General features: G+C 50.7%; 1 protein-coding gene across 1 annotated transcript in view; it reads right to left on the bottom strand.

The window, feature by feature from the left end:
• Window positions 1-5,496: 5,496 nt before the first annotated feature.
• The window catches only part of LOC119443747 (uncharacterized), a 131,272-nt gene continuing 112,681 nt past the window's right edge, over window positions 5,497-24,087 (bottom strand). Inside the window, exon 14 of the mRNA XM_049663182.1 lies at window positions 5,497-5,582. The gene's annotated coding sequence lies outside the window, so the exon portion shown is untranslated. The remainder of the gene's footprint in view (window positions 5,583-24,087) is intronic.

Below are 24,087 nucleotides of genomic sequence, written 5' to 3'. Positions count from 1 at the left end.
CGTATGCCACGTACTCTAACAATGTACTAAATGTGGCCACCCAGTAATGACCAAGATAGCCAGCATCATTGGAAAAAATATGATGCAGATCCAATGCACTTGCTGGAATCGACATGAACCGAAGCTCTCACGCAAATGGCAATTAAATTTTATAAAACTAACTGCAATGTGTACAGTGGTCCTTATTATTGCGATAGCAATTATATGGACACTCCAAAGCAGATTTCTGCCGTCGCCGTTGCCGTGAGGTTCCGTATGACGTCAGTGGAGATGAAATCGTCGCCGCGCGCCGAACGCTGTATGTGCGAGTGAAAGGGTGCGAGGGACGCGCGCTTTCACGGGGAGTGAACGCACGGCGAAGGAAAAACGCGCGTTCTGCGCCGTGCTCTCTTAAGGGCTGCAGAAGTAGGCGTCTCTTTTCTCCTTTACAATCACCATATATGTAGAACAAACGCGCCTTCTTCCGACGCGCGAAAGGCCGTGGCGGGGAGGGGGGGGGGAGGGGGGAGGGAAGGGAGGCGACGTTTAGCTGCGGCATCAAGTGCCTATTATTGCGATAACAATTATATGGACACTCAAAAGCAGATTTCTGCCGTCGGCGTCGCCGTCGCCGTGAGGTTACGTATGACGTCAATGGAGATGAAATCGTCGCCGCGCGCCGAACGCTGTATGTGCGAGTGAAAGGGCGCGAGGGACGCGCGCTTTCACGGGGAGTGAACGCACGGGGGAGAACAAACGCGCGTTCTGCTCTGTGCTCCCTTAAGGGCTGCAGAAGTAGGCGTCTCTTTCCTCCTCTACAATCACCATATATGTAGAGCAAACGTGCCTTCTTCCGACGCACGAAAGGCCGTGGGGGGGAGGGGGAGGGAAGGGAGGCGACGTTTAGCTGCGGCACCAAGTGCCTATTTATATCACAGGCTCCGGCAACAGTCACCAACGCCGCACGCATTTTGAGCGAACGCGGGCAAAACGCCGACGGCGTCGACAACAGTTCTGCTTGTTGCCGGTGCTGCTGCATGTCCAAGGTTATACACCTGATAAAGCTACTATCATTACTCCGTATAGCTCTCTACAAATTTGCTATCGCAATTGATGCTTCGCCTTTCAGGTGAAACTGCGACAACTTTTTTTATCCGATGCAACACGTACTCATATGCAATGTTTGCTTATGCATCCCACATGTCATATAATATAATGTACACATAGCTTGGTGAACTCACTCCAACATCGGCTCACTAAGACTTGGACTTAACCATGAGGCTGAGTTCATGTGAGATTGGCTGAGTATAGAATTTTGGTGAGTATGTGTAAGAGAAAGCTCGGCTGAGTAAACGTTTGGCGCATATTGTCATGTGGTAGTCAGGGCAAGTTCAGATGAGTATAATTTTGATTATTGGGAGTCAGAGCAAGTTCAGCTGCGTATAATTTTGGCGAATATGAGTTGGAGCAAGCTCGGTGGAGTAAACTTTTGGCGAATATTGTCATGTGGTAGTCAGGGCAAGTTCAGCTGAGTATAATTTTGATTATTGGGAATCAGAGCAAGCTCAGCTGCGTATAATTTTAGCGAATATGAGTCGGAGCAAGCTCGGCTGAGTAGAATTTTGGTGCATACGAGTCAGAGGAAGCTCGGCTAAGTAGAATTTTGGTGAATATATATATGACTTGGAGCCAGCTCGGCTGAGTAGAATTTTGGTGAATACAACATTGCCTCCATCTTGTTGAGCACTGCCTATGCTTCGTGATGCGTCTGCACTCTTTATGAGCAGTGGACATGCAAGAACCACCCACACTTGGAGAGATGCTATCATTCACACGAAGGGATGCAACCAGCTGACTTCACTGCACAATGTTGATCTGATTTTATTGCGATAGCAATTATACGGACACTTATATGGATAGCAATTATATGGACACGATAGCTCCGTATGACGTCAACGGCGATGAAATCGTCGCCGCGCTCCGGACGCTGTATGTGCAAGTGAAACGGCGCGAGGGACGCCCGCTTTCACGGGGAGCGAACGCGCGTCGGAGAGCAAACGCGCGTTCTGCGCCGTGCTCCCTGAAGGGCTGCAGAATTAGGCGTCTCTTTCCTCCTTTCCATATTTAGAGAGCAAACACAACTTTTTGCGTCGTGCGAAAGGCTGTGGGGGACGGGAGGGAGGAAGGGGAGGCGACGTTTAGCTGCGGCACCAAATACGTATTTATATAAAAACGCCGCGCGCGTTCGGTGCGAACGCGGGCAAAACGCCGACGGCGTCGACAACAGTTCTGCGCGTTGCTGGTGCTGCTGCATGTCCAAGTTTATACAACTCATAAAACTACTATCCTTACTCCGTATAGCTCTCTACTAATTTGCTACCGCAATTGGTGCTTCGCCTTTCGGGTGAAACTACGACAAATTTTTTAATGTGTTATCTACTGCTTATAAAAACAAGGTGTTTGCCTGCTTTTCACATTGTTTCATGTCTTTTAAAGGAAGTAGAGAGAGGAAAGCATGGAAAGGCAAGGCTGTTAATGGCAAAGTAGCTTCTTAGAATAGTGCGATATGTTACGACCAGCATAAACAAAAGTTCGATGCACTGAAGCAAGCGCAATATGCAATTACCTTTTAATGTGATGTTTAATACAGGTGTGTGTGTGTGTAAACTTTATTTAAAGAGGTCCGGAGGCTCGACTTAAGCAGAGGTGGGCCGCTGCAGTAAGGATACAAAGTCTGCAACACATTGAAGGTTGATTGATTTTTGTGCAGGAGAAAAATGACACATCAGAAAAAATGAGATAGAACTGTTTAAATCAATGCTTCGAAAACAAATTGACGATGCTGTTTATTCCCAGTCAAAGCGTTAAATATGCCATTGTAGTACATTCATTACGTATATGTAGTTTGCACGTTCGCTTTGCGAGCTTGATAAGCAGTCGCGTCTCGCAGCGGAAGTAACCTTGAAATAAGATACTTCACTGGGGAAAACAAGCGGCACCATTTGACCGCAGCACTTGTCCGTAGTTGCATATTCATTAAATCGTTCCGTCCGTAAAAGCATACCGCGCTACAACTGTGGCGTTTTCGTATATCGCGAGTAGCTTGTACAGCCAGAAAATTGGGACGACATCCGAAGGCCATGCCTTCCCGTGAGGGACACCTCGTAGTATTTACCAACTCGCAGCGCGTGTGAATAACGGAAAATCACGCAAAAGTACGTAATATCTGCACCTGAAGCCAACGTAAAAAAGCGTCGCGCAATTAGCAACATAGCGTGTCAACAAACGCATAGAAATCACAGAAACGAATCTGACCGTCGAGTTTTCATCTGCCTAGTTCGCGTGTCGGTGCTGATGGTACGTACCGCTTGCGCAATCCACGGCTCCACTCAATTAGTATCACTGTTCGAGGTTTGTTGAGCCAACATTTATAGACAAAAAGTATCTATAAACGTTGCGTTGAGCGACCGACGCCATTCCCTAGAACAAACCGCGAAATAGCTCTCGGCGCAATTTCGACGAAAAATTGCAACGCAACGACGCAGCGACCAACCGTTTGGTCCAACCGAAAATCGACCGAAAACCGAACCAACCGAAAATCGCGGGGTCGGCCGTGCGGTTGCGATTTTCGTCGCATGCGACGGAAATCGCTCTTCCGGTGCGATGAAAACCGCACCATGTGAAACAGCCTTCTGCGGACGCCTGAGATACGCGCTAATTCTGACCTTGCCTGACGTCGGTTGTTTCGGATTGCTGACTCTCCCCTTGAACCGAAAACCGATCAAAATATTTCGGTTTAACTCCGAAGCAAAATAGTACATGAGGTTTTCGTTACGTTTTCGTTCAAGTCAAAAATATCGTTTTGTTGCGTTCTTCGTTTTTGTTTTCGTACCGTTCCGACACACTGATTGTGTGCATCAAAGTGGATGTTTTCTCGGACGTGTACACAGCTTCTTTGTGAAAGAAACACGCGAGCACATGGCTTGCGATCCGCAGCGGCCGCTTATGCTGCTACCACTATAGGCGACTGCGAGAAGAGTTACATATACTAGCGGTCACAACAGGTCTACTACAGGTGCCGTTTTGGGCTCTCTTTGCTCGATCGCAGCCAGGGCTCGGTGTTCGTAGTTCTTGCGGCCGCCGATTGCTGGATCTAGTAGCTCTCCAGCCGTTCCTAATCGCCTACTAGCGGCCTTAGCGGAAACTGGTTTAAAAAGCGCCCAATTCCAAGCTGCGTAATTGGTTGATACATTATTACGTGATTACTCATTTCCGAAGGCAATTACAATTCGTACCTGCGTATCGTATTGTACAGTCATCTGTCAAATTGAATTCCAGTACGCGTATTTTTTATAATTTTTTTTTTATTTTTGCGTTTGTCTGTTTTTTGAGTGAGCACATCACTTACGCTGACACTGTTACCGCAGCAGAGCATAAGTAGTTGGTTTACTAAGCAGTGTTAATTAGGCACAATCAACACAGAGGACATAAAACTAAACGGCAGGATGTCGTACTCGCAAATAAAGAACTATTTAAAACAACAGTGGTGTGCGTTGGATAACAGCAGGAGGAAATGAAGGAAATTTCCGCTTACAAATGGCGGTGCAGTTGACCATGCATTAACAAGAAGCGTATACGCCATGGAACTATTATGCAAGAGCGCCGTGCAAGAACCGAATAACATAGCGAAACAACTGCATCGTTCGAACGCTCTTTAGAAACTTTATATTTTTACCGATGAGGTATAGTGGTTGGCAGCATTCGTACACGTGTTCGAAAGTGCCTGATCTGAGCGGCTTCAAGAATAAGCAGAGGAATTACCCGTCTGCTCACGTGCGAAATTGGCGCTGCCGAATTGTGGAGCGCAGTCGCTTGTACTGCAGTGCGCAGGCAGCTGAGCTTTCACAACCTTCTGCGACGCTCCAAGTTCTCAAAGTCTGTCAGCAGCCATTAAAGCAATGAAAGATTCTTTGAAGCTGAGCTCAACCTTGTGGTTTTATTCTGTGCTAGGGTTAGAATTTCTGCCCATCTCTTTTCCAGCAAGCTTATTTTTGTTTTAATTGCACTTACAAGTGCTCACGACACAAAAAACTTGGAGATCAAAATCCAGACCACGAACTGCTGGAAAAGAAAAGCAGTTTTTTTATTGCACAGTTTATGTAGCTGTCTTTATATACTGTAGTTTAAGCCAAAGATTCACGCTGCTTCCCTCACGAATACGAGCCCCCCCCCCAAAAAAACGTTACTTTGTGGTTGAGGCTTTTCACTTATTCTTAACCATTGTGGGTCAAGCTCTTTTGCCACAAAATAATTGACATCATCTCTTGAGAGCATCATGGATGGCCGCGATCCGCACGACTAGTGCTCGGAAAAGTCGTTGTCTCAGGTGCCAGCCATGAGGGCCCGTCGCGCCAGTATAAAAGGACAGTTTGTTGAGGGTGCAACATGCGCTCATTGTCTGCCTGTTCGGTGTCACACCCTCATTGTCTGCCTCAGCGTCACACCCGCATAGTGTTACGTACCTGCACTTGCCGTGCCTCTTCCTTCTTTCGGCGACCTTCTGCCTGGCATCTTGCTCGGCTCGCTTGATGGCTTCACCCTCCCTGGAACCAAATTATTTATTACTACATGACATGGCTTACGAAAACCTTACAAAGGCTTTGGGTAAGGGTTGACTTCAATTACAACAGCGTAAAACAAGCATTATTCAAATATAGCAAACAAGCATTACCCCAAGAAAAGCTCTTTGTACAACAAAGTAGCACGCCCCACCAAAAACAATCACTATAAAAAGTACAATTCCAACTAAAACTAAAAACAGGAAAAAGTACACACAAAGATGAAGTAGTAAATATTGCGCGAAGATCATTGCAGTAGAAGGTAAGCGCGCAAAGGCCGGAATAGTGATATTGTCACGTAGTAGTGACGCTGAAGAAAAACAGTCGTAAAACTGTGTACGACGAAACTGGTTGTTTATTGGGCGAACCTGTGCCCACAAAAAGAGCGGCGAACACAGTCGGCGATCGTCGAAAATCTGATCAGCGGCGAAGCGCGTCGGCTTTTATACCTGAGTCATCGAAGGTTCCAGATTAATCCCTGATGCCCGCGTGTCTTCCAGAAAGTTCTAGACAATTCGCGTCGGTCATACAATCAGATAACATAAGCGTCGGTGAAAACAGGCAACGGAAAGAAGCATCGACAACGTTCTAGAAACTTCCGATACAGGCGCGTCCTGCGCCGAGCGATAACGTTTAACATTTGTTAGCCGGTGGAAAGCGGCCACCGGTGAACGATAAACATGTATACGTGTCAATACCCTCCCCTTAAAAGCATCGTCCCGATGCTACAAACACGAAAGCGAAAACAAAACCATGCGTAATAAACAACAAACAACAAAAAAAAACAATAACAAAGTAACGAAGTACCTAAGGTCGTCAGCGGGCGTAGAAAGGTTTAAGACGCACCACATGGATGACTTCAGGTCGTGCCCGGCGCCGCTGTGATTGCGAAATGCCGTCTGGCACGACCTCATAGTCCAGTGCGCCAATACGTCGGATTATCTTATATGGTCCGAAATAGCGACGCAACAGTTTCTCGCTAAGTCCTCGTCGGCGAATCGGAGTCCAGACCCAAACACGGTCGCCGGGCTGGTACTCGACGTAGCGTCGTCGAAGATTGTAGTGTCGGCTGTCGGTCCTCTGCTGGTTCTTGATGCGCAGGCGGGCGAGCTGTCGACCTTCTTCGGCACGCTGCAAATAAGTGGCAACGTCGACATTTTCTTCGTCAGCGACGTCTGGTAGCATGGCGTCAAGCGTCGTTGCCGCGTTCCTTCCGTAGACCAGGTTGAACGGCGCCATGTGCGTCGTTTCTTGCACGGCCGTGTTGTATGCGAAGGTCACGTACGGAAGGATGGCATCCCACGTCTTGTGTTCGACGTCGACGTACATTGCCAGCATGTCGGCGATGGTCTTATTTAGGCGCTCGGTGAGGCCATTCGTCTGCGGGTGGTAGGCGGTGGTGCGGCGATGGCTTGTCTGGCTGTACCGCAGGATGGCTTGAGTTAGTTCTGCCGTAAAGGCCGTGCCTCTGTCGGTGATGAGGACTTCTGGGGCACCGTGACGCAGGAGGATGTTCTCAACGAAGAATCGGGCTACCTCGGCGGCACTGCCTTTGGGCAAGGCTTTTGTTTCGGCGTAGCGGGTGAGGTAGTCCGTAGCGACGACGATCCATTTATTCCCGGACGTCGACGTCGGAAAAGGCCCCAGTAAGTCCATCCCGATCTGCTGGAACGGTCGGCGAGGTGGCTCGATTGGCTGTAGAAGTCCGGCTGGCCTTGTCGGCGGTGTTTTGCGTCGCTGACAGTCTCGGCATGTCCTTACGTAATGGGCGACGTCGGCAGAGAGGCGAGGCCAGTAGTATTTTTCTTGTATCCTCGCGAGAGTGCGTGAAAAACCGAGATGTCCAGCCGTTGGGTCGTCATGGAGAGCTTGCAGAACCTCTGGACGCAATGCTGAGGGTACCACGAGGAGGTAGTTGGCTCGGAGAGGCGAGAAGTTCTTCTTTAGGAGAATGTCGTTTTGCAAGAAAAACGACGCCAATCCTCGCCTGAACACCTTCGGCACAATGACGGTCTTGCCTTCCAGGTAGTCTACAAGGCTCCTTAGTTCCGGGTCGGCTCGTTGTTGTTCGGCGAATTCGTCGGCACTGATGGGTCCCAAGAAAGTGTCGTCATCCTGGTCGTCTTGTGGCGGCGGTTCGACGGGGGCGCGAGACAAACAATCGGCGTCAGAGTGCTTTCGCCCGGACTTGTAAACGACGGTGATGTCGAATGCTTGAAGTCTCAGGCTCCAGCGTGCGAGGCGACCTGAAGGATCCTTCAAGTTAGCTAGCCAACACAAGGCGTGGTGGTCGCTCACAACTTTAAAGGGCCTGCCATAGAGGTAGGGCGAAACTTTGATGTAGCCCAGATGATGGCGAGGCACTCCTTTTCTGTTGTGGAATAATTTGCTTCCGCCTTCGATAGCGACCGGCTAGCGTAACTTACAACCCTTTCTAGTCCGTCAGTCCTCTGCACAAGCACGGCGCCGAGTCCTACGCTGCTTGCGTCGGTGTGGACTTCCGTATCGGCGTTTTCGTCGAAATGCGCAAGTATTGGCGGCGATTGCAGGCGTCGCTTCAGTTCTTCGAATGCTTCGACTTGCGGCGTCTCCCACTTGAACTCGACGTCGGCCTTCGTGAGATACGTCAGTGGCTCAGCGATCCGTGAGAAATTCTTGACGAAGCGCCTGTAATAGGCGCACAGTCCAAGAAATCTACGCACTGCCTTCTTGTCAGCGGGCGGAGGAAAGTTGGAGATGGCCGCAGTTTTCTGAGGGTCGGGGCGCACTCCAGACTTGTTGATGACGTGGCCCAAAAACAAGAGCTCCTCATATGCGAAGCGGCACTTTTCGGGCTTTAACGTGAGTCCGGAGGTTTTGATTGCTTGAAGAACTGTTTCAAGGCGCCGCAGGTGTTCTTCGAAGCTTGAGGCAAACACAACGACGTCGTCCAAATAGACGAGGCAAGTCTGCCACTTCAAGCCTGCCAGTACTGTATCCATGACGCGTTGGAAAGTCGCAGGTGCCGAGCAAAGACCAAACGGCATGACCTTGAACTCGAACAGTCCGTCTGGTGTTATAAAGGCAGTCTTCTCCCGGTCCCTCTCGTCGACTTCGATTTGCCAGTAGCCGGTTTTGAGGTCCATCGACGAAAAATACTTTGCGTTGTAGAGTCGATCCAAGGCGTCGTCAATCCGTGGGAGGGGGTATACGTCCTTCTTCGTGATCTTGTTGAGCCGACGATAATCGACGCAGAAACGTAGGGTTCCATCCTTCTTCTTCACTAACACCACGGGGGACGCCCACGGACTCTTGGACGGCTGGATGATGTCGTCGCGTAGCATTTCGTCGACTTGGTGCCTTATGGCTTCACGTTCGCGCGCCGAAACACGGTACGGGCTCTGACGGAGTGGGCGGACATTTTCGTCGGTGATGATGCGGTGCTTGGCGACAGGGGTTTGTCGAACTTTTGACGACGACGAGAAGCAGTCCTTGTATTGCAGGAGCAGAGCTTTTAGTTGTTCTTTCTTATGCCTGGGAAGGTTCTGATTGACGTCGAAAGTTGGCTCAGGTATTATAGTCGTCGTTGCAGGTGCACTGGAATCCGTGAAGGCGAAAGCACTGCTGGCTTGTACTATTTCGTCGATGTAGGCGACCGTGGTGCCTTTGTTAATGTGCTTATATTCGGGGCTGAAGTTCGTGAGCATCACCCTTGCTTTCCCTGCACGTAGCTCAGCTATGCCTCTAGCGACGCAAATTTCACGGTCGAGCAGTAAGTGATGATCGCCCTCGATGACGCCTTCCATGTCTGCAGGCACTTCGGTACCGACGGAAATCATTACGCTGGAGCGCGGCGGAACGGTGACTTGTTCTTCAAGCACATTCAAGGCATGGTAACTGATGCTTGTATCCGGCGGTATCGCTTTGTGTGTTGAAAGCGTTATCGACTTGGACCTTAAGTCGATGACTGCACCATGTTGGTTTAGAAAGTCCATGCCTAGGATGACGTCCCTGGAGCAGTGCGGCAGGATTACGAAGCTCGCCGGGTAAGTGCGGTTGTTTACCGTGACTCGCGCTGTGCAGATTCCAGCCGGCGTTATTAGGTGACCTCCCGCTGTCCGTATATCGGGTCCTTGCCAGGCCGTCTTCACCTTCTTTAACTTGGCGGCGAACGTGCCACTGAAAACTGAATAGTCGGCGCCAGTGTCGACGAGAGCGGTGACGTTATGACCATCGATGAGCACGTCTAGATCGGTAGACCGGCGTCTGGCGTTGCGGTTAATTCGTGGCGTCGGATCACGGCTGCGTCGGCTTGCTCTGCTGCTGCTACGTCGCGTCGGAAGGTCTTCGTTCGGCGGCGATGTGTTGTCAAGGCTGTTGCTAGGCGGCGTGCTGATATCTCGTCGTGATGATTCGCGAATCGTCGTCGTCGTCGGCGGCGGAGGATCTTCGGCATTGCGTCGTACAGCAACCGCACCTCCATCGGTTGCTGCTTTTAGTTTCCCGGGTATGGGCTGGGAGATCGGCCCCGGGTTGGGCCGGCATACAGGCGGCGATGCGGCGAGATGTAGCGGCCTGGTGACGGCGAGCGTGAGGGTCGTCGTGGTTGCCACTGGGCTCCGGCAAGGTAGTCGGCGATGTCACGTGGTCGCTCGCCAAGCTGTGGACGTGGCGCGTTGACGGCGAACCCTCGTAGGCCCATCTCGCGGTATGGGCATCGGCGGTAGACATGGCCGGCTTCCCCGCAGTGATAGCAGAGCGGGCGGTGGTCGGGGGCGCGCCAAATGTCCGTCTTCCGCTGGTAGCTGCGCTGGGCGACGGGCGGGCGTGCTGGCGGCGGCGGCGGTGGACGACGGAACTGCGGCGTTACGGGGCCCTGGCGCGAGCGCGGAGGGGGGCCTTCACGACGGGCGACGGCGGCGTAGGTCATCGCTTGCGGCTGTGGTTGAGGCGATGCCGGAACTTCTGGCACTTCCAGTGATCGCTGAACCTCTTCTTTAACTATGTCAGCGATTGAAGCCACCTGAGGCTGCGATCTTGGGAATAATTTCTGTAGCTCTTCCCGTACAACCGCTCTGATCGCCTCGTGCAGGTCGTTGGCGCCTAGAGCTTGAGCTTCGGCGTAGTTTGTCAGCGCACGGCGGTTGTATTGCCTGGCTCGCATTTCAAGCGTCTTCTCGATCGTTGTCGCCTCCGAAACAAATTCTGCCACAGTCTTGGGCGGGTTGCGCATCAATCCGGTGAATAGATGCTCCTTGACGCCCCGCATCAAGAACCTAACTTTCTTTTCTTCAGACATGTCGGGGTCGGCGTGGCGGAAGAGGCGAGTCATCTCCTCCGTGAAGATCGCGATGCTCTCGTTCGGCAATTGAACTCTGGTTTCCAGGAGAACTTCAGCCCTTTCTTTTCGTACGACACTCGTGAAGGTCCTCACGAAGTTCTCGCGAAATAGGTCCCAAGTCACCAGGGTGGTCTCTCTGTTCTCAAACCATGTCCGAGCAGCGTCATCCAACGAAAAATAGACATGGCGCAGCTTGTCATCGTCGCTCCATTTGTTGAATGTCGCGGTCCTCTCGTACGTCTCCAGCCATGTTTCAGGGTCTTCAGCTGATGATCCACGGAAGGTCGGTGGCTCCCGAGGTTGCTGCAGCAGGATGGGGGACGCTGGGGCTGCCATTGTGGTCGTTGACTTGGCCTTGATCGCTGTGGTCTTCTCGGGAAGAAGTCCGTATTCTGGCAAAAGTCCTTGCTGCCTACGGCTAGCTCGCTGGTCCTTGGCGACGTTGGTCTCGTCCGTCCGGTTTCGGGCTTGGGTCGCGGCTTTGCGGGGGCGTTCGCTGCATGAACGCACTAGCACCTCCACCAGATGTCACGTAGTAGTGACGCTGAAGAAAACAGTCGTAAAACTGTGTACGACGAAACTGGTTGTTTATTGGGCGAACCTGTGCCCACAAAAGCAAGGTACACTCAAAGCACAACGATAGCGGCGAACACAGTCGGCGATCGTCGAAAATCTGATCAGCGGCGAAGCGCGTCGGCTTTTATACCTGAGTCATCGAAGGTTCCAGATTAATCCCTGATGCCCGCGTGTCTTCCAGAAAGTTCTAGACAATTCGCGTCGGTCATACAATCAGATAACATAAGCGTCGGTGAAAACAGGCAACGGAAAGAAGCATCGATAACGTTCTAGAAACTTCCGATACAGGCGCGTCCTGCGCCGAGCGATAACGTTTAACATTTGTTAGCCGGTGGAAAGCGGCCACCGGTGAAAGATAAACATGTATACGTGTCAATACCCTCCCCTTAAAAAGCATCGTCCCGATGCTACAAACACGAAAGCGAAAACAAAACCATGCGTAATAAACACAAACAAACAAGCAAACAAAAAACAATAACAAAGTAACGAAGTACCTAAGGTCGTCAGCGGGCGTAGAAAGGTTTAAGACGCACCACATGGATGACTTCAGGTCGTGCCCGGCGCCGCTGTGATTGCGAAATGCCGTCTGGCACGACCTCATAGTCCAGTGCGCCAATACGTCGGATTATCTTATATGGTCCGAAATAGCGACGCAACAGTTTCTCGCTAAGTCCTCGTCGGCGAATCGGAGTCCAGACCCAAACACGGTCGCCGGGCTGGTACTCGACGTAGCGTCGTCGAAGATTGTAGTGTCGGCTGTCGGTCCTCTGCTGGTTCTTGATGCGCAGGCGGGCGAGCTGTCGACCTTCTTCGGCACGCTGCAAATAAGTGGCAACGTCGACATTTTCTTCGTCAGCGACGTCTGGTAGCATGGCGTCAAGCGTCGTTGCCGCGTTCCTTCCGTAGACCAGGTTGAACGGCGCCATGTGCGTCGTTTCTTGCACGGCCGTGTTGTATGCGAAGGTCACGTACGGAAGGATGGCATCCCACGTCTTGTGTTCGACGTCGACGTACATTGCCAGCATGTCGGCGATGGTCTTATTTAGGCGCTCGGTGAGGCCATTCGTCTGCGGGTGGTAGGCGGTGGTGCGGCGATGGCTTGTCTGGCTGTACCGCAGGATGGCTTGAGTTAGTTCTGCCGTAAAGGCCGTGCCTCTGTCGGTGATGAGGACTTCTGGGGCACCGTGACGCAGGAGGATGTTCTCAACGAAGAATCGGGCTACCTCGGCGGCACTGCCTTTGGGCAAGGCTTTTGTTTCGGCGTAGCGGGTGAGGTAGTCCGTAGCGACGACGATCCATTTATTCCCGGACGTCGACGTCGGAAAAGGCCCCAGTAAGTCCATCCCGATCTGCTGGAACGGTCGGCGAGGTGGCTCGATTGGCTGTAGAAGTCCGGCTGGCCTTGTCGGCGGTGTTTTGCGTCGCTGACAGTCTCGGCATGTCCTTACGTAATGGGCGACGTCGGCAGAGAGGCGAGGCCAGTAGTATTTTTCTTGTATCCTCGCGAGAGTGCGTGAAAAACCGAGATGTCCAGCCGTTGGGTCGTCATGGAGAGCTTGCAGAACCTCTGGACGCAATGCTGAGGGTACCACGAGGAGGTAGTTGGCTCGGAGAGGCGAGAAGTTCTTCTTTAGGAGAATGTCGTTTTGCAAGAAAAACGACGCCAATCCTCGCCTGAACACCTTCGGCACAATGACGGTCTTGCCTTCCAGGTAGTCTACAAGGCTCCTTAGTTCCGGGTCGGCTCGTTGTTGTTCGGCGAATTCGTCGGCACTGATGGGTCCCAAGAAAGTGTCGTCATCCTGGTCGTCTTGTGGCGGCGGTTCGACGGGGGCGCGAGACAAACAATCGGCGTCAGAGTGCTTTCGCCCGGACTTGTAAACGACGGTGATGTCGAATGCTTGAAGTCTCAGGCTCCAGCGTGCGAGGCGACCTGAAGGATCCTTCAAGTTAGCTAGCCAACACAAGGCGTGGTGGTCGCTCACAACTTTAAAGGGCCTGCCATAGAGGTAGGGGCGAAACTTTGATGTAGCCCAGATGATGGCGAGGCACTCCTTTTCTGTTGTGGAATAATTTGCTTCCGCCTTCGATAGCGACCGGCTAGCGTAACTTACAACCCTTTCTAGTCCGTCAGTCCTCTGCACAAGCACGGCGCCGAGTCCTACGCTGCTTGCGTCGGTGTGGACTTCCGTATCGGCGTTTTCGTCGAAATGCGCAAGTATTGGCGGCGATTGCAGGCGTCGCTTCAGTTCTTCGAATGCTTCGACTTGCGGCGTCTCCCACTTGAACTCGACGTCGGCCTTCGTGAGATACGTCAGTGGCTCAGCGATCCGTGAGAAATTCTTGACGAAGCGCCTGTAATAGGCGCACAGTCCAAGAAATCTACGCACTGCCTTCTTGTCAGCGGGCGGAGGAAAGTTGGAGATGGCCGCAGTTTTCTGAGGGTCGGGGCGCACTCCAGACTTGTTGATGACGTGGCCCAAAAACAAGAGCTCCTCATATGCGAAGCGGCACTTTTCGGGCTTTAACGTGAGTCCGGAGGTTTTGATTGCTTGAAGAACTGTTTCAAGGCGCCGCAGGTGTTCTTCGAAGCTTGAGGCAAACACAACGACGTCGTCCAAATAGACGAGGCAAGTCTGCCACTTCAAGCCTGCCAGTACTGTATCCATGACGCGTTGGAAAGTCGCAGGTGCCGAGCAAAGACCAAACGGCATGACCTTGAACTCGAACAGTCCGTCTGGTGTTATAAAGGCAGTCTTCTCCCGGTCCCTCTCGTCGACTTCGATTTGCCAGTAGCCGGTTTTGAGGTCCATCGACGAAAAATACTTTGCGTTGTAGAGTCGATCCAAGGCGTCGTCAATCCGTGGGAGGGGGTATACGTCCTTCTTCGTGATCTTGTTGAGTCGACGATAATCGACGCAGAAACGTAGGGTTCCATCCTTCTTCTTCACTAACACCACGGGGGACGCCCACGGACTCTTGGACGGCTGGATGATGTCGCGTAGCATTTCGTCGACTTGGTGCCTTATGGCTTCACGTTCGCGCGCCGAAACACGGTACGGGCTCTGACGGAGTGGGCGGACATTTTCGTCGGTGATGATGCGGTGCTTGGCGACAGGGGTTTGTCGAACTTTTGACGACGACGAGAAGCAGTCCTTGTATTGCAGGAGCAGAGCTTTTAGTTGTTCTTTCTTATGCCTGGGAAGGTTCTGATTGACGTCGAAAGTTGGCTCAGGTATTATAGTCGTCGTTGCAGGTGCACTGGAATCCGTGAAGGCGAAAGCACTGCTGGCTTGTACTATTTCGTCGATGTAGGCGACCGTGGTGCCTTTGTTAATGTGCTTATATTCGGGGCTGAAGTTCGTGAGCATCACCCTTGCTTTCCCTGCACGTAGCTCAGCTATGCCTCTAGCGACGCAAATTTCACGGTCGAGCAGTAAGTGATGATCGCCCTCGATGACGCCTTCCATGTCTGCAGGCACTTCGGTACCGACGGAAATCATTACGCTGGAGCGCGGCGGAACGGTGACTTGTTCTTCAAGCACATTCAAGGCATGGTAACTGATGCTTGTATCCGGCGGTATCGCTTTGTGTGTTGAAAGCGTTATCGACTTGGACCTTAAGTCGATGACTGCACCATGTTGGTTTAGAAAGTCCATGCCTAGGATGACGTCCCTGGAGCAGTGCGGCAGGATTACGAAGCTCGCCGGGTAAGTGCGGTTGTTTACCGTGACTCGCGCTGTGCAGATTCCAGCCGGCGTTATTAGGTGACCTCCCGCTGTCCGTATATCGGGTCCTTGCCAGGCCGTCTTCACCTTCTTTAACTTGGCGGCGAACGTGCCACTGAAAACTGAATAGTCGGCGCCAGTGTCGACGAGAGCGGTGACGTTATGACCATCGATGAGCACGTCTAGATCGGTAGACCGGCGTCTGGCGTTGCGGTTAATTCGTGGCGTCGGATCACGGCTGCGTCGGCTTGCTCTGCTGCTGCTACGTCGCGTCGGAAGGTCTTCGTTCGGCGTCGATGTGTTGTCAAGGCTGTTGCTAGGCGGTGTGCTGATATCTCGTCGTGATGATTCGCGAATCGTCGTCGTCATCGTCGGCGGCGGAGGATCTTCGGCATTGCGTCGTACAGCAACCGCACCTCCATCGGTTGCTGCTTTTAGTTTCCCGGGTATGGGCTGGGAGATCGGCCCCGGGTTGGGCCGGCATACAGGCGGCGATGCGGCGAGGTGTAGCGGCCTGGTGACGGCGAGCGTGAGGGTCGTCGTGGTTGCCACTGGGCTCCGGCAAGGTAGTCGGCGATGTCACGTGGTCGCTCGCCAAGCTGTGGACGTGGCGCGTTGACTGGCGAACCCTCGTAGGCCCATCTCGCGGTATGGGCATCGGCGGTAGACATGGCCGGCTTCCCCGCAGTGATAGCAGAGCGGGCGGTGGTCGGGGGCGCGCCAAATGTCCGTCTTCCGCTGGTAGCTGCGCTGGGCGACGGGCGGGCGTGCTGGCGGCGGCGGCGGTGGACGACGGAACTGCGGCGTTACGGGGCCCTGGCGCGAGCGCGGAGGGGGGCCTTCACGACGGGCGACGGCGGCGTAGGTCATCGCTTGCGGCTGTGGTTGAGGCGATGCCGGAACTTCTGGCACTTCCAGTGATCGCTGAACCTCTTCTTTAACTATGTCAGCGATTGAAGCCACCTGAGGCTGCGATCTTGGGAATAATTTCTGTAGCTCTTCCCGTACAACCGCTCTGATCGCCTCGTGCAGGTCGTTGGCGCCTAGAGCTTGAGCTTCGGCGTAGTTTGTCAGCGCACGGCGGTTGTATTGCCTGGCTCGCATTTCAAGCGTCTTCTCGATCGTTGTCGCCTCCGAAACAAATTCTGCCACAGTCTTGGGCGGGTTGCGCATCAATCCGGTGAATAGATGCTCCTTGACGCCCCGCATCAAGAACCTAACTTTCTTTTCTTCAGACATGTCGGGGTCGGCGTGGCGGAAGAGGCGAGTCATCTCCTCCGTGAAGATCGCGATGCTCTCGTTCGGCAATTGAACTCTGGTTTCCAGGAGAACTTCAGCCCTTTCTTTTCGTACGACACTCGTGAAGGTCCTCACGAAGTTCTCGCGAAATAGGTCCCAAGTCACCAGGGTGGTCTCTCTGTTCTCAAACCATGTCCGAGCAGCGTCATCCAACGAAAAATAGACATGGCGCAGCTTGTCATCGTCGCTCCATTTGTTGAATGTCGCGGTCCTCTCGTACGTCTCCAGCCATGTTTCAGGGTCTTCAGCTGATGATCCACGGAAGGTCGGTGGCTCCCGAGGTTGCTGCAGCAGGATGGGGGACGCTGGGGCTGCCATTGTGGTCGTTGACTTGGCCTTGATCGCTGTGGTCTTCTCGGGAAGAAGTCCGTATTCTGGCAAAAGTCCTTGCTGCCTACGGCTAGCTCGCTGGTCCTTGGCGACGTTGGTCTCGTCGTCCGGTTTCGGGCTTGGGTCGCGGCTTTGCGGGGGCGTTCGCTGCATGAACGCACTAGCACCTCCACCAGATGTCACGTAGTAGTGACGCTGAAGAAAACAGTCGTAAAACTGTGTACGACGAAACTGGTTGTTTATTGGGCGAACCTGTGCCCACAAAAGCAAGGTACACTCAAAGCACAACGATAGCGGCGAACACAGTCGGCGATCGTCGAAAATCTGATCAGCGGCGAAGCGCGTCGGCTTTTATACCTGAGTCATCGAAGGTTCCAGATTAATCCCTGATGCCCGCGTGTCTTCCAGAAAGTTCTAGACAATTCGCGTCGGTCATACAATCAGATAACATATGCGTCGGTGAAAACAGGCAACGGAAAGAAGCATCGACAACGTTCTAGAAACTTCCGATACAGGCGCGTCCTGCGCCGAGCGATAACGTATAACATTTGTTAGCCGGTGGAAAGCGGCCACCGGTGAAAGATAAACATGTATACGTGTCAATATCAATAGGTGAATGACTGCAAAGCAAAGAGCGGAAAAAGAACATAAAGATAAAGAAAATCAAGGCAGGCTACAAAGAAACTTTTCGGAGCGCGAAAAGCTACAGGCGGTTCACCGATAATGAATGGTGTGTGATTCCACACCAGATTTTTTAAGAAACATAATTGAATTAACATTACATACACTCAAACTGTACTAAAAAATTGGAACAACTATGTTGCCGTGGATATGTGCCTGTTGTGGCGAGGTTGAGGTAGCGTGGGTTTTTAGGTTAAGGGTGGAGACGAAGAAGACGTTTTTTTTTGACGATTGATAAGGTGTATTTGTTGGGGCAGCTCCGCGTCGTCGTCGATACCACGTCGTTGCAATATCAAGATGATTGATAACGATATAGAAAAAAATAAAGACACGCAAGAGCTACCGATGTGAAAAATTGAGATGAATGTCAACCATTTTCCTTTACAATCCCATTTTTTATTAGCAAGTCATGCATCAATCCTTTAAAAGGATATTTAAGTACTTTAACGCGGAACAGAGTGCACATAAAGAGGATGGCCGCACACCTTATACAACCACCAATCGGCATCCCGTGAGAGCACCCTTGTGCGAAATGAGATATGCCCCGTGGTGAAACATGGACGCCTTAGGCTCCTGTATGATACATGATATCAACCTATTATCATGAACTGCAGTAAAAGTAGGAAGAACCAGTCAAAGTCGGAAGAACACTGATTACACATGATTTGTAGCTGGAGAAAAAGCCACAGCAGACTTCCGTGACCTCGATTTACAGCAAAGACGTTTTCGAGCAGCAATGTTAATAATATTGCAATGTGTGTAACTAAAGCAGCCATTTTATTTGCTTGCAAGTAAACAATGATTCCCCACATTTGCAGTAAGTGTGAAAATTCCCAATCTGATTCGAGGGAAACTCTGGGCCAGGCCGCCGGACGAAAAGTGCCGTGTTTGCTGCGTAGAAGAACGCTATGCAGCGGCAGCGTTACTTTCGCACGCCCGTTGCCCATTTCTTTGCAATTCGACAAGTTTGGACGATCGGACAGGCTCCTTGTTCTCTTTCGTCTCCTCGGCTACGTGTAAATACAGCCAACTGCCTAGAGTCACAAGCTGCGCTATGTGGCAATTGGTTATTCGTTCGTAGAGACGAACAGTTTGAGTTCCATATCTTCAAAGAAATACAAAGAAAGAAAGAGCGCTTTCGAACGACTTCTTTGCAAGGACTAGTCGGTATACAGCACAGAGCAAGGTCGCCGATCATATGTGATCCCACTGTGCTAGCGCGGGCGATTACAGATGTAAAGCCTCGCATGACGAGATGCGAGGTTTTCTGCAGAGGACGTGCCGGTAGTAAGCTTAATAGAACGAAGCTCAAACATGGTGACAAAGACTTTGATACTCAGTGAAACAAACACCACAGAACATGTGCTGAATGCCCCCCAACTGAATTTTTATTCCAAGTACGCCAGCCTGACTTGCCTGAGTCTGAATTGACAAGTGCGCATGCACTTTCATGTTTGAGAAAACGAAGTTCCTAGCAAATGTGGTGATCGAGGTGCCTTCCCGCGCCTCCTCCTCCAGTTCGCGCGTTGTGCTTTGCTCGATCTCCAGGAACCGACGCCATAACGGCAACATGGCGGACAGGGCTAGAACGCCGGAGCTAATTTCCCGCGCGAACCGTGTTTCTCCCTCCCGGGTTTGAGTTGCCCTGCGCGCTAACCTCACCGGGACGCGCCCTGATTGGCCTCCTGGGTGGCGCGCCCCCCAAGGACCCCTCTCCACCCGAGCTCTCTTCTGCTGAGCGCTTCATAGCCACGGCTGATGCTCACAGGCCCGCAACGAGTCGGTTACGTGGGGCCTTTGCTCGCGCGACTCCTCGTTCTCGCGCTTGGTGGACCGCTCCTCGGTTAGCCCTAGCGCAGCGGGTGCGCGTACTCGATCGGTCTTGCGGTGAGCCTTTGCCCGTAAGCGCCCTAACTGCCGCACTGTGTTTTATCTTGGGTGAAAAAACCCGTATCTGTAGGCGAACTGACTCCGGAGCCTTCTCTGCTCCGTGTCGAAAAGTCGACGAACCCTGCCGTAGCGCCTTTGTGCGTTGCCGAGTAGAGGAGCGTCGTGCCCTTTTCTTACCATCAACTGTAGGGTGAGCCTATATTGCAAACCCATCTCCACGAAAAAAAACTAAGAAGGAAAATAATAAAGGAGGCATTCTATTTAGGAAAGGTTGGACATAGCTGTGGAAGCGCGGCATCTCTTGCTTTAGAAAAAAAGAAAATTTCTTGCATGAAGACTAAATTTTTCATGCATATGTAACTCTGTAGGCGTGTCTATACTGGAGAGGGTTTTTTAATCCTGGAGTTCTTCATATAAAAACTCCGTTGGCAGTCAGCGCTTGTTCTGTGGTATTTTTTCAATGCGTATCCACGTTTTAGTCACGCTGTGTGAGCTAAGTTCCAATGATGAACTAATTAGCCCTCATCATCATCAGCCCATATTTACGTACACTGCAGGACGAAGGCCTCTTCCCGCGATCTCCAATTCTTGCGCTAGCTCATTCCAACTTGCGCCTGCGAATTTCCTAACTTCATCACTCCACTAAGTTTGCTGCCGTCCTCGACTGCGCTTCCATTCTCTTGGTATCCATTCTGTAACCCTCATGGTCCACCGGTTATCCATCCTACTCATTACATTGCTTGCTCAGCTCCACTTTTTCCGCTTAATGTCAAATAGAATATCGGCTATTTCCGTTTGTTCTCTGATCCAAACCACTCTCTTCTTGTCTCTTAACGTTAGGCCTAACATTTTTCGTTACATCGCTCTTTGTGCGGTGCTTAACTTGTTCTCGAGCTTCTTTGTTAACCTCCAAGTTTCTGCCCCATATGTTAGCAACGGTATAGAACGCAATGATTGTACACTTTTATTTTCAACGACAGTGGTAATATCCCAGTCAGGATTTGGTAATGCCTGCCGCATGCACTCGCGCCCAATTTTATTCTTTTATAAACTTCTTTCTCATGATCAGGGTCCCCTGTGAGTAATTGACCTAGATAAACGTACTCCTTTACAGACTCTACAGGCTGAATGGCGATCCTGAATTCTTGTTCCCTTGCCAGGCTATTGAACATTATCTTTGTCTTTGGCATATTAATCTTCAACCCCACTCTTGCACTTCCTGGGTTAAGGTCCTCAATTATTTGTTGTAGTTCGTCCCCATTGTTGCTGAATAGGACAATGTCATCTGCAAACCGAAAGTTGCTGAGATATTCGTCGTTGAGTCTCACTCCTAAGCCTTCTCAGTCTCATAGCTTGAATACTTCTTCTAAGCATGCAGTGAATAGCATTGGAGAGATTGTGCCTGCTTGCCTGACCACTTTATTGATAGGTAACTTTCTACTTTATTGTGAAGAACCAAGGTTGCTGTGCAATCCTAGTACATAATTGCCAAAATATTCACGCCCACTCTTCAACCCCACTCACTGAGATGTTACTGTAAAAATACTGCAATCCGTATAGTAATGAGCTTTATCAGTCACGCACGCGGTATAGCGCAACGAATCTTCCCTATAGATTAAGCCCTTGGATCTTCTGAAAGTAGTGTTAACTGCCGGAAGCGCTTCGTGCTTTGTGCGAAGACAAAAATATTTATTTGCGCGAGAGCTACAAGCTACTTACATGAAGCGGTTTTGTCACATTAGGCGGCCAATCCGGGAGTTCGACGTCTCTATTTAAGTCGTGCGCTCCTTTCCCTTCGCGTGAACGGATGGAGAAGAACCCAGCCTCTACGAAAGCAGTTATTATAGGAATCCGAAGCCAAGAGGCTTTGCAATGCCCTAAGCCTTGACAAACTAGCAAAGTCGGTCGAAAAATCAACAAAGCTGAGCTTGGACTTCCTTTTTACTGCTAAAACCCACAAGAATGAATGCCCTCTACGTGTAATTGTAACTGAAAACGGGACATGGCAGAAATCTGCCGCCATATTTCTGCAAAATAAGCTTAACCCACTAACCATTGACGACCCTTATCTGGTAAGGGATTCGGACGCTGTAATCGAGTTTTTAAAAGGAAATAACAAGGGTCTCAGGGCTTTTTCTATCTATGTGAAAGACCTGTATTATTCCCTTCCACACGACGAGATGCTAAAATGTGTAGAAGGATGCATCGACGACTTTGGATCGATAGCATTCCAGAACGAGACAGGAGTTTCGGCCAGTGGGTTTTTGGAATTGTTGACATTTTACCTTAAATCAACCTTTGTCTCTTGGGAAGAGAGCCATTATATTAAAAAAGTGGAAATTGTATAGGTTCATGCCTTGCGCCTGCCCTCAGTGATACGAGTATTTACCTCGCAAAAAAATACCGCACTATTCAGACTTGTCTTGATATCTCCTTAGTCGCTAAAGTATGCAGATATGTCGATGATTTTTTAGTTCTTATCGAATGTCCAGAGGAGGTGTTTGAGCAGGCTGCAGAGAAAGTGTTAGATGTATTCAATCAAAACCTGCATCCGTTAGAGCTGACGCATGAGCTACCTGAAAATAACTCTCTAAGATTTTTGAACGTCAAGCTGTGATTGTCCAGTAGACACTTGTGCTGGTCCATCGAACCGAGGAGCGGAAAACCGCTTCTCTCTTTCAAGGCAGCACATTCGAAATTAGTTAAAAGAGGAATCATTAATGTGTGCTTGGTCAATGCCCTCAGAAGGTCATGTCCACATTCAATGCAAATAAGTTTTGATGCGCAGGTTGACCGCTTGTTATCTGCCGGATACACGAAGGCTTTAATATCAGCAGTTGCGGAAAAGCTTTGTAAGCAAATCAAGCTGGGTGAAAACAGTCGAGCACCACGTCCGTCAGCGGAAAATAAAAACTTGCAGTACTTCCGTTTATACATTATGTATCGTACAAACTGAAGAGAGTAGGGCAACGCGCTGGTGTAGCGGTGGTTTTTTCCGCTCCGGAAAAAACTATCTAAACTTTGCAAGTTTGGTTCGCAAACCAGGCGTGGTCGTTGTACTGTGAAACACAGGAATCGGTTAGTGTCCTGCACCATTGGCGCCGTGTATAAGATTCGTCTCTCCTGTGCAAAAAAGTACGTGGGACAGACCGGCAGGTGCATAAACGATCCTCTCAGGGAGCACCGTAATAACGTGTACAACACGGTACAGGGTCATCTGGGCATTCATTTCCGTGATCACGGGTGTAAGCCCTACTTTGACAAAAGCGAAGTGCTGGCTAGACATAATTCACAGCTGACACGTGAAATCATTGAGGCAGATTTCATGAGGAAATTTGACAGCTCGTGCGTCAGTTCACCTTCTATTGCACTTTCATCTCGGGAAATCGCATATCTTAACAACATTGCAATGACGAACAGCCAGTGTGCATTGTCAGCACGTGACTATCATTATCATCATTCGAAATGATGCGGCAGTGTTTTGCTAATTATTCACATGTTGCGCATGGCAGTACCATATATATTTCTTCCCTCATGTCCTCATGAATAAACTGTTGCAAGTCAGCGCTGTGTGCGTGTCGCTCTGTCGTGTCCGTGTCTTTTTTGCGCTGTGTTTTTTCCAATGAATCACCAACACGCCCAAGCTTCCACGCTAAATCACAGCAGTTATTATCGTACGGTAATACGGGAACATCCGGGCGCCAACATGTGGGCAGGTTGAGTACTGAAAAGCATGCGTGCGACGCACATCCTGTCTATGCCAGCTCCTCCTGCATAATAAACCAGGTGGTGCGCTGAGAGTATCTTCCAATCGCGTAGCTCGGCGGCGAGAGCAAGGCCTTTCGCTACTTTTAGATGATCCAGGGCCGTTAGCCACGTTCGCGAATCGCACCAATCACGGCCGTCTGCTCACTCATTTTGTTTGTTGCTCGCATGGGCTTGTGCATCGCATCCACGCAATTTATCTCGCTTAGTGCGTCCGAGCGGTAAAATCACAAGATCCAATATTGCATCGAAGCGCGCCAGCGAAAACTTTCGGGAATATTTTTTTAATAATCACTTCAGGTAATTTTGGACTATTCATAATTAGCCACCTGGATACAGTCTACTAGAATATTGTCAGTGTGTTCAGGGAGCGCTCGCTGCTGCTTCGCTTCATGCAGAAAGCATGAGATTGCGTTGTTGTAGAAGCACGGGCAGTACGTAACTGACGGCGCATTGCGTGTTAAAATATTGTGGTCATCCTCTGTCACAGGTAAACAGAGGTGCCAAATCTCGGCGGATGTGAAGATGCATGCCCTGTATCTACGTTCGCATAAGACATAACGTATATGTGCACACAATCATAGGGCAATTCAACGGGCACGCATTTCACAGTTCACAAACAAACCTGACAGCAATGGCTTAGGATTCATGAAAAGAATGGTGCGATGTCATTAAATTCATTTTGAACCTTGCTGCCACGTAAGCAGAAATTATTTTAAGGCGGAAGGAAGAAGAACGGATTGATTAATGGGTTTATTATCGCAAGCAACACTCGAGCTGGGAGGAGCATCACAGTGCACGATTTCGGTTTGATTTGAACCACCTCGGATTCTAGATACACATTTTTTGTAGTTGCTTTCTTGCAGGATGGCCATGCTCCTCGTTGGCAAGGCGTCAGCGC

This window comes from Dermacentor silvarum, chromosome 3 (assembly GCF_013339745.2).
Source record: "Dermacentor silvarum isolate Dsil-2018 chromosome 3, BIME_Dsil_1.4, whole genome shotgun sequence".
Lineage (NCBI taxonomy): Eukaryota > Metazoa > Arthropoda > Arachnida > Ixodida > Ixodidae > Dermacentor > Dermacentor silvarum.
Note: the sequence above shows the minus strand (reverse complement) of the source record. Positions and strands in the feature narration are given on the sequence as shown.